The following is a 23,299-nucleotide window of genomic DNA, read 5'->3' on the forward strand; positions in this document are numbered from 1 at the left end:
CATCTATGACAATATAAAATTTCAATTCTAACCTAAAGTTGTTATAGTTCCATAACATATAATAAAGAAAAAAAGGAAAAAAAAGAAATGGAAAATTTTGACTTCCCCTTCACCTCTATCTTCCTCTTAATAAAAAGTTCATCTCGTCGTGGTTAATCTAATCTTAATAAACTATCAATATCCTGTATAAAAAAAACCATAATCTGTTAGTAAATATAATTATGCTTATTCATTATAAAAAAACCCAAAAATAATCCTCTGGATCAGATTAGAAAATATTCTTCCATTCTTCCCAATTTTAACTCATATTCACAATAATGCATCCACGCCCCCCATTCCCCCAGAAACCGAACGTCATTTTCTTCATTTAGAATAGCTGTGAGTTTTGCCATTTCTGCCACTTCAAACATTTTAACAATCCAGTCTTTTTTTCTCAAGAATTTCTAGCCCTTTATTCCCAAAATGATGTCTTAATCTTAATTCCACTACATCATTAATAGCCATGCCACCCGTCCACACTATCAAAGCCTTTGGATCCAGCAATCATGTTTAAATCAATCCTTTAACCATGGTCTAATACTTCCTTCTGTAACTGAAATAGGCCAGTCAGGTATGGGAACAGGATTTCTTTGTTCTCTCTCATTTCCTCAGACAGGATACGTATCCAAAAATAACTCTTTCTGGGCTTCATCTCCATCGTGGCTTCAATCTGTATTCCTTGACCTGCTCTCTTCTTCCTTATATCCACACGTCGTTCCATGACTTTTTTAAATGAAAAGTCTATTTCTTGTATGTCTGATCTCTTTATCGCCGGCTGGTTGCTTTCTTGAACTTCTGTCTTCTTCTTTGTATCCTTGTATTCTTCCATGACTTTTTGGGCAGAAGAGTCCATTGCTTGTATGTCTGTATTTGTGGTCATCGTTTGAATTTTCAAGACTTTTATGTCTTCTATAACCAGATCCAACTTCTGATTGCCTACCTGTGATGATTGGTCAAGAGTCGTCATCATTGAAATCAGTTGAGCCATTTGTGTTGAAATCTGTTTTAATTGTTTAATTGTTGCCTCAGAATGTTTAGCAAGCATGTCCTGTATTTTTTTTTCCATGTTTGAATTCTGTAAAATTCCCTTTGATTTCATAGGAGCAGGGCTATGTATTAAGCCAATGTATAAAGGCCCACAGACAGGGCCTTTAAAGTTCTAATTAAAAGATAATAATTCAAACATCAGCCTTATAATTTTTTCGGGTTGAAAAGAGTCGAAATTGGCTCTAGAATTGCGTTTTAAAGTTTTGAAATACCAGTGAGTTTTTTTCGGTCGCTCTAGGTCGGGCTGATCAGGAAGTATACAGGAAGTTGCTAGTGCCGTGGACCTTCTACCGCCTCTTCTCGATGGTTGTTCCTTCAGGAATGATTTCCAAGTAACTCGAGTGCGACGCGTAATCGGTCCTACAACTACTTCCTGTTATTTTAGATCCGATGATAGATAGGTTGTTATAGAGGGTCTTCCGTTCCAGGCGCTCCCTTACTGCAAACGTGGCAGGATATTCTTCGCCGGAAAATCAGGAAGAAAAATCACCCTCCCCTTCCCTTGGACCCATTGGTGATAGTTCTTGTCAATCAAAAGGTATCCTTCCGACTCTTTATTATGGTTTAGGCTGATCGGATTGATAAGGCTCCTGTCGCTAATCCCGATGGCTAACTCAGATCAAACTTTTTCAGTTCGGATTAAGGAGGAATGGGGGTCCCAGAAATATTCTTATCAGCCCCCCGTCTGTTCAAGTTTCCAGTAAGTAGACGAAGAGTTCTTTTGTACTCACTTGGGTGTCAAGAGGTGAGGTTCTTTTCTTTATGTAGTCCTTATGTTGGTATTAAGGTGGTGGAGGGTGGAGCTTGATGCCTAAGTTGCGTTTTGGCGATGTCCTTCCCTAGTGCCCTCGCAGGACCGGCGTCCAGGACTCCGAGGGGCTTAAAAAGCCCCCTCAGAGTACCTAGGAGGTCAAACCGCGTTTGCGGGCTGCAGGGAGTTCCTGCTTTCCAACCCACTTGCAAGGGTTGGATTGGGGTATCTATGTACCCCAGAAATAACGCAAACTTGGATTTCTCCCAGGACAGCCTGGGGAAATGGAGTGCTCTCCCCAGCAGCACCACCGGAAGTCCTCGGTAGCCAGGAGCAAGTTGAACAGAGTAGTGGGTGAACCTACAAACATTGTTGCCATAGCCCAAGTTCAATCCAAGTATCCACTGCCACTCTGCCGGTACTGCCAGGAGCCAGTTGGCTCAGTTTTCTCTCTCTCTGTGTGTAAAGTGCCGTCAAGTCGCAGCCGACTTATGGCAACCCCTTTTGGGGTTTTCATGGCAAGAGACTAACAGAGGTGGTTTGCCAGTGCCTTCCTCTGCACAGCAACCCTGGTATTCCTTGGTGGTCTCCCATCCAAATACTAACCAGGGCTGACCCTGCTTAGCTTCTGAGATCTGACGAGATCAGGCTAGCCTGAGCCCTAGGGTCATTTTAACATCCCCATCTGATTGCATAAACAAGTCCTGGAAATAGGGTTATCAGCTCTATCTTGGGAAATTCCTGGAGATTTGGTGGTGGTGCCTGGAGAGAACAGTTTGGGGATGGAGGGAGCTCAGCAGGATAGTGTGCCACAGATTCTCCCCTTTAAAGCTGCCATTTCCTCCGGGGAACTGATCTCTGTAGTCTAGAGACTGGCTGTAGTTCTAAGAGAACCTCCAGGTTTGGCAATCCTACCTTGAAACCATCTTCTGAATGTCAGTGAAGGAAACAGCAGGGTTTGTGGACCAGTGAATTCTGAATTCCTATAGGGTCTTCATGCTATTTCATTCACCCACATTGATTGTACTTAAAGGATGAAATAAAAGGCATTCCAGTGCTATCTCAATTGGAGGCAGGCCCGGAAATCCATCCTCCCATTTTATTCTCATCGTGTCTCTGATATATTATACTTCTTGATTCCTGTCACTATCCCTGCACTCCATTCCTCTCTCTGAAATTTCTTCTTCCCCAGCCTTTTCCCCAGCGTGATTTACAGAGGAACTGAGGTATCTGAACACCCATGAGGCATAAAAACAATTTCCCTCTCACTCTCTTTTCATTTTGGTAGGGGAAATGAGGCTGTTAAAATTTGTACAAAATCACAGGATTACAAGGGCAGCTGTGACTTATATCCTTGGATGGCAACTATAGTTTTACTGGAGGGAAGGGGAGGAATTTGGAAAGGACAATGCAGAGGGAGGTGGGCTAGCACCTTCTCCCATACTTAATCTTTTCCTCTCCCTCCCTGCTAAAGAAAAGTGTGTTTCTGCCAAGAGATGACGAAGAGAGAACTAACGACAATGGAAAACCAGGAGACCAGTCATCAAGGCACAGACAGATGGCAGGAGAGGTGTGTGGGTGAAGTAGGGTTGCCAGCTCCGGGTTGGGAAATTCCTGGAGATTTTGGGGGGTGGAGCCTGAGGAGGGTGGGGTTTGGGGAGAGGAGGGACTTCAATGCCATAGAGTCCAATTCCCAAAGCAGCCATTTTGTCCAGGGACTGATCTCTATCGGCTGGAGATCAGTTGTAATGGCAGGAGATTTCCAGCCACTGCCTGGAGGTTGGCAACCCTAGGGTGAGGCTCAGCAGCAGACGTCCTCACCAGAAGTCTTGGGCCAAAGCAGCTGCTTTACTTCAGAGTATGCTGGTGCTATACCGGGGTTAATTCTTTGAGGATACCCTAAAAGTCAATGGAAGCTAAATTGGGTAATATTACCCTCTAGGCAGGGACAAGAAAGTCCATGAGCAATGAATGATAATGCCGTTGTTTCTACTTGTAATGGAGTCACACTTACGATTGCCAGGCCTGCTGGTTGTTATGGTGGGGAAAAGTGCAGGTGGTAAAGAGCACAGAGATTTGTGGGGATTCATAGAGCATTGCCCTTCACTTCAGGGTTCAGATTTAACTGCCCCTACTTTCTCCCACTACTACAATCAGCATTAAAAAGGTAAAGGTCCCCTGTGCAAGCACCGGGTCATTCCTGACCCATGGGGTGACGTCACATCCCGACGTTTTCTAGGCAGACTTTGTTTGCGGGGTGGTTTGCCAGTGCTTTCCCCAGTCATCTTCCCTTTACCCCCAGCAAGCTGGGTACTCATTTCACCGACCTCGGAAGGATGGAAGGCTGAGTCAACCTTGAGCCGGCTACCTGAAACCAACTTCCGTTGGGATCGAACTCAGGTCGTGAGCAGAGCTTTTGACTGCAGTACTGCAGCTTAACACTCTGCGCCACGGGGCTCCACAATCAGCATTAGTGGGCAAGTAAATGTATTGGTGGGTAAATGCCTGCTAGGGCAGGCAGATTGGAACCCTAAGTCATGCAGGATTTTTTTTTTTTTTTAATATAGGTAGACTTGCCAGGTCCCTCTTCACCATTGGCTGGAGGTTTTTGGAGCATAGCCTGTGGAGGGTGGGGTTTGGGGAGGGGAGGGACTTCAATGCCATAGAGTCCAATTGCCAAAGTGGCCATTTTCTCCAGGTGAGCTGATTTCTGTTGGCTGGAGATCAGTTGTAATGGCAGGAGATCTCCTACCACTACCTGGTGGTTGGCAACCCTAAATATAGCGCTACAAGTTCCTTGGAAAGCTGCTACTATTCAACAGAACATACCCCGTATACACAGTGAAGGAAGAGCTGCCAGCTACTTTTCCACTTTCCCTTATTGATCTCTCTTCTTATCTAGGAACTAGAGTACAGCATTGTTACACTGACCAATCTGAAAGTCCAGTCAGTCATTTCCTGTGCAGAGTTGTATCTCTTCTATTGTTATCACAGCACAGAAAGGGTACCATTTTTTTATCACGTTCCTCCCCAAAATCCACCCTCCCCAGACTCCACCCACAAATCTCCTGGAATTTCCCAACCCAGAGTTGGCAACCCTATCTTTGCATAAGAATAAATTTAAAATCTCTCCTTTCAATGTGTCCCTTAAAATTTGCCAACTGCGCAGAGTTACTAAGGAAAGGCATGTGGGCGGCGCACACTGGTGGCACTCCTGGCTCTGCTCTCAGCGCTCTTAGCTGCTTACACTGGCCAATGCTGTCAGGGAAAGGGTGAGCAGGTGGTGCAGGCAACTAAGCATGGATGGTGAAAGGGCTTGGAAACCAAAGAAAGAGGCATGAAAAGGTGGGAGGCGTGCAGGGGTGTGGGTGGAAAGCAGCTTAACCACCCTTGTTCTCGGCGCAAAGTGGCCATTGATTGGAAACCTGAACTTCAGAACTAAACTTAGCTTCAGGAGGTCTGGTTTCATCTAGACACAGCCTATTCAAATCAGTCCGCCTTAAAATGTACAACCCCAGTGTCACTCTCTGGAACAGCCGTTGTGGTCATATTTGTGATTCTCTGGCTAGCAGTTAACAATCTATTCTCCTCAGTTTACGATGACACTGGTATTTGTCCTTGTTCCAAAAGGGCTCATTAGTTGAGACTTTGTACAGGATGACTGTTTAATAATGACAGGCTTTCTGGGATGGAATGTTAATGATGGGGTTGTTTTGCTATGCATGTATTCAGCTTAAAGAATGTGGGCCTGTGATCCAATTCATGCCCTTCTCTTCCAATAATTAGTTCATCTCTGGATTTAGCAAAGTAAACATTGCTTTCAGCGTTTGCTACTGTGATTCCTTTTCACAACTGCCCCAACCCTCTGACAACAAAACTCAGAGTCATAGGCAGGGAAACAGTCCATAAAGAATTTGGATGGAAACCAAATGTGTGTCATCTGGAAGTAACCACTGTAACAAAGAGCTTTGTTACACAGTAATTTTCCCCCAGTGTGTTTGCTTCAAGTATGCAAATATACCGTCACTTTTAAGCATTCATTGGGACTAAAAAATTGTATGTGGGGACCATGACACTTGGTGTATTTCTCCAGTTCTTGTATTTAAAATTTCAGTTTCTAGCTCTTAAGGGTTACAACAAAGCTTGGTGAAATCAGTATGCGCTCAAGATTATGTAGTTGCAGAGAATAGCCATGTTGAGCTGCAGTAGAACAGTTAGATTAGAGTTCAGTGGCACCTTAGAGACCAACAAGATTTTTTTTGAGGGGGGGGGTATAAACTTTTAAGAGTCAGAGCTCCCTTCATTAGTTACAAGTAGGAATGGAGACCGCTGAGTCCTTATAGCCCAATCTGCAGGTGGGAGGGATGTTCATGATGCATTATGAAATGTTGTATTTAGACGTGTGTCTGTGTGTTGCAGAAAAATTAAACCGAATTCATGGGGCACCTTCAAGGATATTGAAATTATAAGCAACTGTAAGTATGAATAGATGTAGGTGCATCTGATGAAGTGAGCCATGACTTGTGAAAGTTTATGTTGCAATAAGGTAAGAATAACTTCTAATCTAACAAAATAACTAGGGCACCATCCAGTCCAGGGTCTGGTGATGCTTAGGGTTGCCAAGGTCCCTCTTTGCCACCGGTGGGAGGTTTCTGGGGTGGAGCCTGAGGAGGGCGGGGTTTGGGGAAGGGAGGAACTTCAATGCCATAGAGTCCAATTGCCAAAGCGGCCATTTTCTTCAGGTGAACTGATCTCTATCGGTTGGAGATCAGTTGTAATATCAGGAGATCTCCAGCTACTACCCGTAGGCTGGCAACCCTAGTGATGTTGTTGCTCTTAAGTACATGTGTCTGAGGGAGAGGGGGGGTGGGTCTGGCCAGCAGGATTTCTGCATCTGGCAGCAGCACATGCAGGATAAGGAGGGGAGAATGTGCTTTGATTCCTATTCCAACGACAGGAGAAAACATTTTGTAGAGAAGAAATGCTTTATTATGTCTACAATCCTTGCTAGTTTAATATAGAAAATCTCCATCAAGACAGAGGAAGCCCTCCTAATTTCATTAGTGTTTACCTTATTAAATGCTTGCAATTGAAGCCTTGGGGCTGACATTAGATATGAACTTTCTATTTCCTTTTCACAAGGCACATATTTGCTTTTGCATCCTCAAATCCCAGCATCACATTCTCAGCTCAGCTGTAGCTGGGAAATCACCCTGGTAGGGGATATGTCTTTGACAGCAAACTGTCAAAAGGTTCCCTACGGGCAAAACTTCATGAAATTTTCTGACAGTAACAGTTCTGGAAAGCTGGCATTCAAAAAGTGTGGGGCTTTTTATTTGCTCTCATGTACAATCTTCTTAAAAATCTGAATTAGCACTTGATTAATACTGCCTTTAGCAAGAAATTTTGTGGTGATGGTGGGCTAAGAGTGTTGCCAGGTACCTGCTGGAGGTGGGAGATCTCCTGCACCCAGCTCCCCAGAAAAATAAACTGAAATATGGCTGTTGATGCAATGGCGTTGAGTCCCTTTCTGGGGAAACTTGGAAGCCCAGAACAGCTAGAAGGCTGTTCAGGGAAATTATTTTAATATTTTTGTGATGTTTTTGTGCCCCTGGTGGGTTCTAGTCTTGTTTTTATGGCTTATTTTAATATTGCTAGTTTTTAGATGCCTTTTTAATGTGAACAACAAATGTGCTTGCTGTTACTACATCTCGCTTGGCCACTAGGATCTTTCCAAATATGTGAAATCAACATTAATTCAGTTGTTAGCATGCTCTGTGCGACGCGTTTGTGCATTTGTTTTTAAGGATTACATCAAGGTATTGCAGTGGAGTGTGCTGTTGGTTTGGGCTCGACTTCCCTGCTTTAATTTCTGCCACTGCTTTTTGCAGGTAACACCGAGCCATGGGAAGAAGCTGTGAGAGAGAGCACGTTGGAGTCTGATTAGGCTGTGTTCCTCCCTCACCATTCTCCTCATCACTCATTTTTTAGCCCCTTGCGCTGGTGACAATCCACCGGCATTGGTTCTACTGCCAGCAGTAGGTACTGTTGGTACAGAGTTACACTGCAGTAGATGTATGTTCAGGCTTCCCAAGCAGAGAGAATTACAGGGTAGCCTGTCCCCACCCAGTCAGTATACGTTAGAGAGGATTTATTTGTAGTTTCTGAAGCTGGCTCTAATAAGTTGGTAGTTGTCAGGGCATCTTAATTGAAGAAATGGTTTTCTGATCTTTGGACTCAGTTCTCTGTTAAATGGTCTGTTAAAAACATCTCTTTTCATGACTTGGCCAGTAAGTGGTGCTAGATGCCTAGATTTGAAGGCTTTCACCAAAACAATGATGTTAGAGATTCTCATGTGAAAGGGCTTTCTTTTTCTGCCCAAAGGTAAAAATGGCGCTCTTGAAAATACTGAAAATAACTTGCTACTTATCTGTAATTTTGCCCAAGCGTGAATATTGAGGACTTGGGTACAGTTTACACATAAACCTGTGGAATCCTGACGGTCATCTTTGCTTCAAAACAGTGTTGTAAGGAGCAAGGAAGCATGGGGGAGGAGAAGGACTATGCCCTGCCAACTTTCTCCTGAAATTCTTCTCTCTTGCTCCCCACATGAATTCACCTCATAAATACACAGCTAGGTAAAGCAGGGGCAGGGAAATTCAGCAGGGGAAAACAGTGACGGGGAAGGTTCACTATTATTTTTTTAGATATTTATACCCTGCTTTTCTTCCCAACTGGGGATTCAAAGTGGATTATAACATACGTCTCCCTTCCTCCATTTTATATTCACAAAAACAACCCTGTGGGGTAGGTTAGGTTGCAAGAGAACGACTGATCCAAGGTCACCCAGTGACAGAGTGGGGATTTGTACCTCTGTCTCCCAGATCCTAATCTGACACTCCAACTACTACACCACACACTCTATTCTGCTTCTTTGTTCTAAATAATTCCTTCCTGACACTGTTATAAAGTGGAGAAACCGGCTGTTAGGATTTTCTTACACGCACTTGTAATTTGCAGTCTGCAAAGAACTACTAAATAGATCCCCGCACTTCTGGTTATTTATTTAGCATGTCTGCACAAGTTCTCCCATGCACATAGTGGCTTTTCACCATTCTCAGTTTTTATGCCCCAAGAATCAGGAGAGCCTCCAGAATAGAAGGATCTGCCTCAAGATGAAGCTCAAAGTAGTTTATCCCATTTCATCTTCAAAACAATCCTGCAAGCAAGATTGCAGTAACTGATAACTGATCCTAGGTCATGATGCAGTTAAGCAGGGATTACAAGACATATTTCCTCACTGACTATTGCAAACCCAACATTCTCCCTATTGCTCTGCAATGGCCTTATATCCAGGCACTGTAAATTAAAGCACAAATGTCCTACTTGCTTTCTTATATGTGGGAAATGAGATCCCCAACCCAAAAGAAAAAAGTACTTTTAGAACTTGTGCTGAAAGGAGATTTTATGTTGGGAAGCTTTTGTGTCCCCTGAAGGACAAAGCACCTGCAAAGATTGCCTTTACCACTCATCAGTGTAATCCTCAACAGAGTTACGCCCTTTCTAATCCTTTTACCTTCAATAGATTTAGCATGGTGTAACTCTGCTTAGGGTTGCACTGTTAAAGGGAGAAGGGTCTTGCCCCTCCCATCAGTCACCTTAAACATTCACTTTGTGAGGAAATAAGTGGAAATCTATTTTTATATCGCTTTGAACTCTGCTGTCCATTGCATTATAACATAGGCTGTAACATTCAGGCCAGGTCAATGGGATAAAATGGTTACCTGTTCTGAAATCACGGGCTCCTTCAGGTAGGAAGTTTTATTCCCCATAATGCCTTTGATTTTGGTTGGTTACTGTTCTTTTGTCAAACACATTGATGCAGGAGTCTCCGAGTGCTGTTTGTTCCCACTGTGAGCCTTGAGAGACATTGCCTTTATTTCTACAATTCTGATTTTTGTTTTACTGCTTTGAAGCTAGTCAGGCTAGGGCTGCCAGCTTTGAAGTGGGTCCCTTTAGTTGTCCCTGTAATATCAGTTTGAACTACAGCAATCATCATATGATGCTATTTAGCTCTGTGCCATGAAAAGCTTCAACTGCAGATTTCTGCATACTAAACTTCTATTAAAGGGACAGGACTTTTTTCCCCCTTGGCCGGTTGATAACCTTAGATCTGGCTGAGCACATCTGTGTGTGGGAGACACAATCTAATGTGTCACTCACACATTCCTTGTTGGTGGGTCTTTTCACAATGCATAGCATGCTTGAAAGCAAGCAAGAAATCCCACACAATGAAAATCATTCATTTTTATGGGAGGGGTACCTTCAAGATGGCATTTCTGAAGCTTAGAGGCCAATGTGCCAGCTTGGAGAGCAGTGTGGTGTAGTGGTTATGGTATTGGAGTAGGACCTGAAACATCTAGGTTCAAATACTACACAGCCATAAAATTCACTGGATGGCCTGGGACCAGTTACTCTCTTTCAGCCTAACCTGCCTCACAAGGTTGAAAGGAAAAAGCGCCTTGGAGAAAGGGTGAAATAAAAATGTGCTATTATGGATAGAAATGCAGTTTGGTCCCTGCTTGTTCTGCAGAATGCTGTTAGATGCAACCATATGGACTCCTCTGCTCACCTGACATGAAGAAGAGGTAGAGACAGAGGAGACATTTGGTGTCATGGGTGGTCGGGCACATTTTTGAGGTCTGGTCTATACTGTATTCACTCAGAGGAAGCCTGAGCAAATGGGAAAAATCTTTTTCTACTGCCTCTCACACAGGTGTTACTGGTTTAGGTTTTATATCTTATGTGAGGAGAACATGTACAAATACTTAAACCCCAAATATCCCCCAACTGTGCTTTTGGGCCTCATATCAGTGTCAGAGATTTTTAGAAATTATTTTACAAAATGTGTAATCTGCTTTTCTGCCCTCACAACGCCATTAGGCAGCTACAAATTAAAAATACAGAATAAAATTACATCTTAAAACCCAGTAAAACCAAAAAAAGACCCACATACATTGTTAAAACCAGGGCTAAAAGATATATAAAAACATAAAACCAATAATTAAAATATTGGTGTAAATGCCAATAAAGGTTCTGTATTCTGTAATTAAAATATTGGGCAGGAAGGAGGATTTTGTTTTGCCAAATGAAACAAAAAAGTCTTCACCTAATGGTGGAAAATGGCAACAGAAGGGGACAGACAGATCTCTCTGAGGAGAAAGTTTCAGAGTTTTGGTGCCACAACCGAGAAGGTCCTCCCCCTGGTTGCCACCTGCCTAATCTCAGTAGGTGGGGGGCACCGAAAGCAGGGCATCCAAAGATGGCCACAGTTATTGGATAGGTTCATAAGGGAGTAGGCAGTCCTTTAGAGATAACCTGGTCATGCATGCAACTAAGATGGAGCGGGAAAGAGAAAGGCTGTCTAATGTGGTAATACGTTGGCATTGGCAGGCGGGCTCAGCAATGAGGGTGGCTGCTGACTGGGCAGAAATTGCCCCTTGCCCTTTAAATTTTAGCCTTCTTGGTGAGGTGAAAGTGTGGAAGAGAAGTGTTCTTGATTGTTCTGTCATCATAAAATGGCTGTCTGACCTACAAAGTCTTAAGTCCCTTTGCAGTCTTTTCTCCCATTTTTCTTAAGTTACCTCAGTTCTGTGTATGAATGAAGAATAATAGAGGAAGTGGGGTAGTGTGAAAGGATTCATATGTGCAAGAAAGGAAGACAGAGAGTATTCTCAATCCTTCTAACAGGTTTTAATCAGAGCTTTCCCTTCCTAATAGATTCTGTGGTAATGTTTAGCTGGCCCAGGTGTGGAAGGATTTGCCTGCACATGTGCATTATCTCGTACAGGCCACTTTCCTTCTTCTCATGCAAAGGGAGTGTTGAGGTAAGTGGCAACAACTGGAACTGGGGAAGTTAAAGGATGGTGTAAGATTTCTATAAACCAGTCCTAGCTATGTTTATTATGTAAATGCTGTCAAGTTGCAACTGACTCAACAAGAGGCTTTCAAGACAAGTGAAAAGCAGAGGTGGTTTGCCATTTCCTTCTTCTGCAGAGTCTTCCTTGGTGGTCCCATATCTAAGTACTGACCTTGCTTAGCTTCTGAGATCCAATTGGGCTATATTTTGCTGCCTTCCCATCTATGTTTATGGGGTCATGGAAATTCAACACTGCTTTGAGAGCCTCTTGCCTGATAGCAAGCATAAGGTAAGCTTGACAAATGGGATTTGGGGTGGGAAATGAATGATTTCAGGGGGAAACAATCTGGAAGGGCCTAGGGGGAATCTGGAGAAGTTTGTGTTAAAGTGAATGTTTGGGGAGGAATTATTTCAATGGGATGCTTTCTGGGGACTTTGATGTTTAGGTTTCGGACTTTATCTCTGCTTTGGTTTGTTTAGTTATTTGTTGCTAGTTTGTCTTCTGCTAAATAGAGACAATTGGTTGCTGGAAATATTCAATATTCTGTGGGTCAGACCCCGTCTGTATTTTTTATTTTCTGTTTGTGGTTATGGGTAAACTGCTTCCACTCAATCCAACATTCTGTTGGTAGTGGTGATGAGTTGAAGGCCTCTAGGAAGTTCACAAGGGGAATATAAGAATGATACTGTCCTCTGTTTGTTTCTAGTGTCTGGCTTTAAGAGGTACATGGCTTCAGTTTGCTTCTCATTGTGTGTTTGTGTGTGTGGGGGGGGAATCTTCCATTTAAATATCAAAGCCTACATCTGTGTGTGGGAGCATGCTGAATTTTTCACTGTTCCATCTTCCATTCTTATTTATAACATAAAGTTTCAATTAAATGAAATAGTCAGGACGTGGGGGTGGGGAATGGAAGACAGAAGGATGAAAAACTTTAAGGTAACTATTTGAGCTTACTAATGTCTATCCAAGGGATGTAATTTTTGTTGGTTGCCATCTGTAAGTCTTTGAAGAATTGGGGTCTTTGATATAGGGGATCCAGTTGAAGCCGGGATTGTGGAATATATTCAATGGATTGTATGTGGTGTCTGTGAAAGTATTCTAGATGTTGCAGAAATCCTCTATTCTCCTCCTCCTTTCCTCATCTCTTCCCATACTTACTTCCACTTACTGTAGTTAGGGTTCCTCTCCCCGCCTTCCTTTCTGCTGGGGGCAGAGCTGTTATCGTGGCAAGGTAATTTCAAGCAAACCCATGCCCCTCCTGAGGACAATTGGAGCTGAGCTGCAAGTTCATGTACACTTTACCCCTTCCCTACATCTACTGCCCTGGCTTAGTAGAAGGTAACTGGAGCTTGGCTGTCCCCATCATAGCTGTTGCAATTTCTCCTTGCCTTTAGCACTCCTCAATGCCAGCTGAGAAGTGGCATAGAACAGGGATCTTTGACAGAAAGAAGGGGCAAATAAAAGGGAAGGGAGGAATGTGAAAAATGACAAAGGAGGGAGCATGAATGGGGTAAAGGAGATCACAGAAATGAAAGGGAGGTTAAAAAAAAAGGAGTCCTGAAATGAGCAGATGCCGGGAAATGCATTGGCGGACACCATGTTGGCTGTTGCTGGACTAAAGTCTTCTAGCAGTCATGAATTTGAGATTCCTGGTATCTTATAGTTAATTCAAATCTTATAGCTACCTGAATAGTTAAAAATGGTATGTTATCAATGCGTAATAAGAAAGCATGGAGAGTTTAGGAGAAATCAACTGAATCGACATTAGGATTAGAGCTACAGAGGCTGAGGTTTTTTTAAATTCCTGTTAAAATCAGGTTCGGTTTTTGACTTCTGTTGTATAAAAGTCCCAGTTGGCAAGGCTGAGAAAAACCTTGACTCCAGAGACAAGGTCTACCACCCATTGCAAACAATGTCACTTTAAAAAGACATTATGTTCACTGTCCTTTCTCCCTCCTCCTTATCCTTAGCTGCTCCTGCTACCTGTGAGGGAGTGGGGCATTTGAAATAATATCCCTTTAAACTTTAAAGGGAAATTGTTTTCAATGGGAAGTACACTTGGACTCTGGAGACCAGGTTTACTGCTCATTATTTAGAATACTCTCCAGCTGGTTGATGGTGTTACCATTGGGGACCCTGAAACTATGGCAATGGTTTATTTCCACAAGAGAGGAGAGTCAGAGAAAACAGGAACTTGGTTTCAGCAGGAAAAACCAGCCCATTTCATCTACCTGCCAAAGGAACTGATGAATGGGCATCATAAAACTTGATTGAGGAAGAGAGCCATGGCTGTATGCCAGAGAACTCTCATGAGGAGCAGGATTCCTAACTCTTGGATGGGAGGGGGAGGCTTTCACCTAAGCAGGCAGACGTTTTGAAGAATAAATCTTCCTTTGTTCTTGGTCTAAATACTTCTCCCAGATGCTGTGACCGGTGGACCTTTTCCTCCTCTATAATGGGGCAGTAGGGGAGATGGGGATGTGTTTGCTCTAAGGTCATTGTCTTGTGATGTAACTTAACTAGTTTTATGTTTCATTTTATTTCCTTTGATCTGTATCTCCGAATTATAATAGCTATTTTCCATGTACGTGCTCCCATTTAATTTTTAGTAGTAAAGCTTCTTTCCTGTTTAAGGAAAGGTCCCCTGTGCAAGCACTGGGTCATTCCTGACCCATAGGGTGACGTCACATCCCGACATTTCCAAGGCAGACTTTGTTTGTGGGGTGGTTTGCCAGTGCCTTCCCGAGTCATCTTTCCTTTACCCCCAGAAAGTTGGGTCCTCATTTCACCAACCTCGGAAGGATGGAAGGCTGAGTCAACCTTGAGCTGGCTGCCTGAAACCAACTTCCGTCAGGAACGAACTCAGGTCGTAAGCAGAGCTTTTGACTGCAGTACTCTGCGCCACAGGGCTGTTTAAGGAAGCAGACGTGTCTTAAATCCTATCCACATGCTGAGGGACAGTCTAATGTGCTAAGGATACCTGCACAAAGGGGGAACTAAAGTAATTGGAAGCTCTGCCCTTTGTACTTGCTCAGAGTCAGTCTTACCAGGTTACTCCAAGGCATTGTTTACTGTAGTGGCTGAGTTTTATATCTTGAGGTGATGACAACAAAGAGGAAACATGCTTTTACATGCAAGCAAGTTATCAAAACAATCTATGCTGAGAGCAATGAAATAGAAATGGACTCTTAAGGGGTTTCCAAGAAAAAAAACACATGGAAAATATTGTTATTTAGGGATCAAGCAACTGATGAAGCTAACAGCATAAACGGAGCACAGCTTTCATCCGGAGAGCCCATCTTCGTGATCTACCTCTTGCCGGGGGTCTTCTGGAGACTATATGTACCTGACCTTCTTTGACCATTTTTGTCCCTTGACAGAAGACTATCTATCCCTTTACAACATAAACACCCTTCATTCATGTTTATATCCCACACACATTCTTTATTTTACAGATATTTTAGAACCATGCTGCTGTACAATTAATTGTAACCTGAAAATGCTGTGGTGCCTTCAGTATTTCAGAGATTGGGAGAGCTTCTACAGGATGTCCAGAATTCCTAAAGGGCAAAGAATACCCCGTCCACCTTGCCTATATTCTTTGCTTCTACATAGTTAATGTAACCTTTGCCAGGCACACTAGAACCACTCAAAAAGGCACAGCTGCAAGTGATCTGTGAACAATTTAACTGATTTTTCATTAACCAACAGCTCATGGAGAAGTTGCTAAATTTTATGGGCCATTAGCAGCTTCTGACACCGGAGATAACTATGAAATGCAGGATCTTGCAATTGTGAATTCTGTGGATTTGATAAATTGCTTCATTGCAACTATGGCATGTTGGGAATATGTACGCAGTCAGTCTTGCTGAAGTGGAGCAAAAGAGTGATGGGTAGGAAAAACACATCTGTGTCCTCCAAAGAGAAGAGCAGTACACTTTCTCACAGCTAGTACTTTTAAAAGTGGTAAGTGCCCAAAGTATAGAGGCCAGAAACAAGTGAAATGGGAGGGGGTGTTAAGTTGTTAACAGTGGAGATATATCGGTTCTTGTAGGTTAACCGGGCTGTGTGACCGTGGTCTTGGTGTGTGTGTGTGTGTGTGTGTGTGTGTGTGTGTGTGTGTATACATACCTTTCTAAATCTATTGAAGCCACTGGGCATAATGGTGTGATTCTTAGGATTGCACTGTAAAGCGCCTCTCAGAGTGGTTTTGACATTACAGATAAAAATAGCTGGTGCAGTACCTTCTGCAATGGTTGGTGATGGTGATACTTAGGAACTTCATGTATTTGGTTCTCAGGTCTCTCCAGCTTTCCTACATAACAGGGTCAGGTTATGCCATGAAAAGCTCTAAATGCTGTAATTAGATGTCCTATAAGATAATTAATAATGCTACTTATTCTCACAGAAAGGGCACTGCAAATAGAAATATGAAAACTTTATTTTTGAATCAGTACAAAAGTGGTAGAAAGAGTAAATTATGAAAGCAGTCCAAAAGGAGGTTCTTTTTCTTGCACAGGGTAATCTCGGTGAAGATCCAGCTCTTGAAAGTGGTTTCAGAGAATAGCCTTGTCGCTGTGCAGTAGAACAGCTAGATTTGAGTCCAGTAGCACCTTAGAGACCAACAGGATTTTCAGGATATAAGCTTTCAAGAGTCAAAGCTCCCTTCATAAGATATTTGACGAAGAAGCTGACAAAGGGAACTTTAACTCTCGATCTATACCCCGAATATCTTGTTGGTCTCTCAGGTGCTACTTGAATCTAGATGCTCTTGAATGTGGAAAAAATCAGATGTATAGAATGCTGCTGGTTAATATTCCATAATATTATATACACCGGTTTTGGCTTGTTGTGAGGGTTTCATTGTGTTTTGGTACTTGTCACTGGCACTAGCAAATGACACAGAGTAAAACCTACACAACAATGCACTTGGCTCTTAATTTATCCTTGCACCATGCAATATTAATAAGCCAGCTCTTGCATGTCTGCCAGTTTATGGCTACATGAAATACTTTTATATCATGAGAACAGTGTAATTTACAAAAAGCTTGTCTCTGGAGAAGAGCCTCCACGGAATGAGCAGTGAATTTTTTTTCTTATATTTTCAAAGCAGCATAGCATAGAACTTTTATTGCTTGGAAGTTTTCTCTATTTGTCTTGTGTTTAGCTTCTCTAGAATTTCGTTGCTCTCTCTTATGAAAGAATATAAAGTGGGCTTAATTTCTTGGAATGAAATGACAGAATCTGAAGTTGCTTGTGAAGTCGTTTTGGGATTGAGATTGTTATAAGTAGAGAAATCCCATTTGATGCATCAATCTATAAATGAATTATCTGAAATAACCTTCCCCCTCCTCCTTTAGCCACCTGGAATGGAAGATTATCTGTTGATTAAATAGCATGAGCACAATTCAGAAAAAAGGTTTGCTGAGACGGAGTTTTGTTGAAATGATGGGACTTAAATTAATGATCCCAGCATTTAAAAAAGGAAAATAGCAGCCTCAACACTCAACAGTTTGGAATGGTGCTCTGATATTGGGAGAGAGGACATTTAACCCTCACCCTTGGGTGGAGATTTCTGGGGCATCCATTTGTATTTTGGAACAGGAAGTGTTCACAATCTCTAGGAATTTTCAAATCTCTATAGGAAAAATCATGCCGATTTTGACATTCCTAGAGCATCATGACATCACTTCTTGTTTTAAAACAGGTGAGAATTGAAGCTGTATTCCCCCTTTCCATTGAGTGAGGGCAGGGGATGGGGAGCACTGCCAGGAGGTGTCCTGCCAGAACTGGGTAAGTTGGAGCAAAAAAGGCACGTTTACTATAAAAGTCAAGCTGAGAGAAAGTATAGTAAGGGCTCTATAAATGACATACAAACTCTTATTCTATAAGCCCGAAAATGATTCGAACAGTAATAGCAGAAGGTTTATCCTTGGGATATATAAATGACAATATAGCTAAATTCCTTACAGTGAAGTTTCCAAAAATACCTATCTTTTATACACTCCCTAAATTACATAAAAATGCTATTAACCCTCCTGGTCGGCCAATCATTTCCTCTAGAGGCAGTATTATTATTTGCAACCTTTTGTTAAAAACACTTCATCTTTTTTACAGGATTCTAGGGATCTTATAAAACAACTAGAAGGCTTCTATGTACCTCCCAACGCCGTGCTTGCCACACTAGATGTCACTGCCTTGTATACTAATGTTCCTTTAACTGATGCTAGGAACATTATAGCTGATTGTCTTGATCAACGTCAGGATCTAATCCCCCCAACTCACTTTCTTCTTGATATAGCCGATATAGTTCTTGAGAATAACGTTTTCAGGTACAACTCTGATTTCTTTGTTCAGATCAAAGGCGTAGCGATGGGCGCTTCCTGCGCCCCGGCAGTGGCAAACCTGTATATGATCTCCTTTGAAAAGCAATATATATTTAATAACAATCCTTTTTATAAGGAAATGATTTTGTTTAAAAGGTTTGTGGATGATCTTCTGTTTTGCTTTTCCAGTATTGAGTCTTTTCAAGAATTTACTCAATGGCTCAACACTTGTGACCAACATTTGTCTTTTACTGGATCTCATAGCACTGATAAAATACAATACTTAGATCTTGAATTATTTGTCAGAACCGACAGAACCCTGGCCTTTAAACCTTATAAGAAATCAATGGCAAAGAATGCAGGCTTAAGATATGAGTCTTACCACCCGGTCCACCTTAAGAACAACCTCCCCTTCAGCCAATTCATTCGACTGAAGAGAAACTCCACCTTAAATCAGGACTATGAACAAGCGGCTAGAAACTTGCATTCTGATCTAGCTGAACGGGGATACCCAGATAATATTATACGTGCAGCAAAGATGAAAGCTGACCTTAGATCCCGTGACTCAATGTTTCAACCTAGAGTAAGCATCAAGGAGAACAGAATATTCTGTTCCCTTACCTACAGTCGGCATTCTCAATCTATTCAACGCATAGTGAACAGGCACTGGCATATTTTGTCAGGAGTAGAGGGTTGTACAAATCCTCCCGTCTTTGGCCTGAGAAGAAATGCTTCCTTAAGAGACAAACTTATACATTCTGATATGTTCATAAGACATCCCTTGTCTTTACCTGTTGGACACTATGCCTGTGGTACTTGTTCCTTTTGCCCTTTTAAGTCTTCCATTGAAGGAATTTAGTTCCCTCACTTCAGGTTTCAGGTTCCAGCTTAAACATTTTTCAAACTGCCTTACTTGTAACTCTGTTTACGGGATCAAATGCAAATGTGGAAAATTGTACGTGGGAAGCTCTACACGCCCACTAAAACTACGTATTGGTGAGCATATTTCCAGAATTAGAACGAAAGTATTGGAAGCCCCCCTAACATCTCATTTCATTGAGAACCAGCGCAATGAAAAAGACTTGCGTTTTTTCACCATTTGGGTTTATAGAGGTAACCCTTTTAATGCAGAAAATATACAAAACATACTGCTTAAACAAGAAATGCGCTTCATTTATCTTTTAAAGTCTTATTTTCCTTTTGGGTTAAACAATGAAATAGACCTTTCATGTTTCTTATAAGACCACAGCTGTTTCAGTTTAGGTAGAGTCTTCAGATAAATTACACACACCTGTAACCAGCATTCTAAGCATCTAAGCAGCTAAGAGCAGAGCAGCACAGTGGGCGCATGAAACTTCTAACCTCAGAGAGATTATATGAATATGGTAACTTATTGAAGATATGCATTTATCACTGTATCCAACATTATGTTGTATGCTTTATTGAGTACTATAGACTGTGTCTAGTTCAAAGAGTAATAAGCTTAGAAATTTGTTATCATTTTGTTTCCATCTTAAAGGAGCTTTGACTCCAATTGAAAGGAGAGCTGATGAAGCTGCCCACAGGGTAGTGAAAACGCAAAGCATCCGGACGGCGTTCCTCTCCACCTATCATCCATCATCTTTCTCCCGGTTCCTGAGGGAACAATAAGCATATGAACAGTACAAAATTCTAAGAGACTAATAAGTCATTGAATGAGATAAGCAAAAGAAATATATTTTTGTATTTTTGTATTGTATTGTATTGCTTCACATGTACTCATAGTTATTTTCATAAGTTTCCTTTATTAGATTGTATGTAATTTTTTCACTTTTGTCACTAAATTCACTGGCTTATAGAATAAGAGTTTGTATGTCATTTATAGAACTGGGTAAGAGCCAGTCCTAAAACTGGTATCTCCTGAGCTGTTTGCCCCAGAAGGCAAATAAAGAGATGGTGCTCATGTCTTTTCCCTTCCAGGACTAACAGCAGCCAAGTATGGAGAAAGTAGAGACAGGAACAGGTTGAGGACCAATAGGCTCCAGTGGGCTAGGATGAACCTTTGTATGTTTCCCTGGACTCAGAGTAGTGGTGTCATGATAGTGCCCTGAGCCCTCCTGATGATTTCACGTCCTCTTTTTGTCAATCCTCTTCTGATGGAGCTGGTACCATGACTGCAAGCTCTACATTATGCTGTCTGATTCCCCATCACATATACATTCACATATTATGTTTTTAGTTTTAAACATAAAGTGGCCCTACAACCATGTGAGTAGGGTCCCCAACCTCCAGGTAGTAGCTGGAGATCTGCTATTACAACTGATCTCCAGCCGATAGAAGTCAATTCCCCTGGAGAAAATGACCGCTTTGGCAATTGGACTCTATGGCATTGAAGTCCCTCCCCTCCCCAAACCCCACCCTCCTCAGGCTCCACCCTCAAAACCTCCCAGCGGTGGCAAAGAGGGACCTGGCAACACTACGTGTGAGGGGGGAGGGGAATGGCTACACTACCAGGGCCTGAGGGGGCTTGGTTGGTCTGCAAACCCATTGTTATGGTAGAATTTATTTATGTTGATTGAGAAAGAAAATAGAATTTAAAGAAAATTGAATATGACCCAGTTTGTATATACAGTTTATGAGGCCATGAGCAATTATGTTTGCCTGCCCCCTCCCCCCCATGCATTGGAACTCCTGGATGGGGGTGGTGGTTCATTTGATCAGCCCTCTCTGTAACATTAGGGTACAAGGTGACTATGAATGCAGCTAACCAACCTCAAAATAATTACAAATGCAAATATAATGTATGTAAATACATGACTTCTTGCATTTGGAGGAGTCAGAGATGATGTCATGGTGTACGGGTTCGAAAGTAATGCTTTTCTGTTGAAAACGGAGGAGTGCCAGAGTAGAAATTCGAACAAAGAGATGCGCTGCTGATAAGGCTGGCAGTGTTTGAATGTCTCCGATCCATTCTTCACCTTGATCTTTCACAGTTACTTTAAGTTGAGAATCTTCTGCGAAGTCATAAAAGTATGTAGACTCTAGAACAAAAGGACCCCCAAAGAGTAATGATTGTCACTTTCTCATGCCATTTTGTAATTTGCTATTATCTCTATCCTGGAGTATGATTTAATTACAGTGATGCCTCCTGCATTGTTTCGTCTTGATTGCTGAATGTGGGGAAGTAAATCTCAAGCTGGTAATGAGCAAGGGCTGTGAATTCTCACCTGAAGTGAGACTTTAAATAAGCTCTACGTAGTGACAGGAACTGGTGGTTGTTTTTGATGCTTTTTGCTGTTTGTAAAAATAATCGCTGCATAACTTTGCAAAATGCACCTTTTTTTTGCTGTGACTGTTGGGATTTGAATAATTTAGCGGAGGAAGTCAGTTTGCAAATTTCTTGGATCAGGAAGCATTAAGCAAAACGTGGCTGACAGATGTATATGCTGAAAGGTACAGCTACATTTCAAAATGTATCCTGTCAAATGTATGTGAATGTGAAAATTAAGGTTTGTTTGCAGCAACAATATGTCCTTTGAAGGTTAATGGTGCAGAGCATCAAAGCTACCCAGATGAAAACTCTTCATGCTGGCTGCATTTCAGATATGAACGATTGGAGTGTGTGCCCTAGGCTTAGGTGACCTGGTGACTGAATCCAGCTGCAATTTGATATAAAAAAGCAAGTGCCTCTTCACTTCCCTCCTTCCAATTTTTCAAAAGTTTGATTTAAAGCATTGTGTCATTTTTCTCTTCGTTCCCAGAGGTTACTTTGGGCACAGACTTAGCCAGTAATGCAAAAGTGCAGCATGCAATTGAGTCCCAGCACTTGCGGAAAGGCAGAATGTTCCTTCTTCCCTGAGTCTCAGAGGTGCAGCAATTTCTAATTTTCAGCTGGTCATATGTGAGCTGGCCCTGACCTGGATGGCCCAGGCTAGCCTGATCTCATCAGATCTCAGAAGCTAGGGGGTCAGCCCTGGTTAGTATTTGGATGGGAGACCACCAAGGAATACCAGGGTTGCTGTGCAGAGGAAGGCACTGGCAAACCACTTCTGTTAGTCTCTTGCCATGAAAACCCCATAAGGGGTTGCCATAAGTTGGCTGTGACTTGACGGCACTTTACACACACACATATGTGAGCTGAGCCTTAGATTGCCTTGCTGCTGTCCAGCTCAAGGAGCAGCTGAACAACTGGGCTGGATCTAGCAAGCTCTTTCACTTGGCCTCACCTAATTCCTCTCCTTACTATAGGTGCTGTTCCACAAGGCTTTTGTCCATGAAGGTCCTATGATCCCCAGCATAGCTCTTTTGGTGGACAATGGGCACCCTATCCCATTTTTACCAGCTGAAAAACTGGTTGGATCCAACCCACTGTGCAATAGCTGGGCCGATGGAGTTTGATTTCTTCTACCTTGCAACTACTTTTGTATCTTCACAGTAGGTGAAATTGTTTCTTCCCCTAGCTCATAGGTGGACAGGTAGTTCGATCATGCAGGGGGGAACCAAAGGGTTACCAGCCCTCTGTTCCCAATCCTTGGGAGCAATTTGGGGGAAGAGTCTGGAAAGGGGAAAACATTGACATCATCCTGATGTCCCCCTATGTTTTTCCTTCCTGCAGCTCCACAGAACAGTGCGGCGACAGGAGAGTGCCCAGCATGGCAGGGAACCTTGTACCCCTATGGAATTACAATTCCTATATGGCTATGTGAAAATGCCTATATGTGAAATAGTTGATAATGTGGGCTTTGGACACCAAATGGTACCTTTGTAAAAAATAAAAAGTAGGGTTTATATTCATTGGCAGACTGGCTTGGCCACTCCTTATTTAAATGACTGCATTCTGGCAGACTAGAGAGACAGGCCAATGTAAGTCAGGGAAACTGGGTTTCCCATTGGTCTGTGTGAAAATGCGTGAAAATGCGCACATGTGGAATAATGCTCATCATATTGAATTGCTTGACTACACAAACAGTAACCCACTGAAGAGGCTGTAGAGGTTCATGAACAGATGAACTGCTCAACAAAAAGTTGGCCCCCTGCTCATGGCTGGATGGCAGAACAGGAACAAAACTGGCAGATGTCTAAGTATCTCTGCAGAGAAAATCAACAAATGAAACCCTGACACACCAGGCCATTCAACCTGGGTGAGCCTGAAAGTTTGTGGGTCTTGGGATCCAGCCCAATGATGAAGGGGAAAGTCAGTGCCAAACAGAATTTAATTCAGGCTGTGAATATTTGAC

The sequence above is a fragment of the Euleptes europaea genome, chromosome 3 (assembly GCF_029931775.1).
Source record: "Euleptes europaea isolate rEulEur1 chromosome 3, rEulEur1.hap1, whole genome shotgun sequence".
NCBI classification, from domain to species: Eukaryota; Metazoa; Chordata; class Lepidosauria; order Squamata; family Sphaerodactylidae; genus Euleptes; species Euleptes europaea.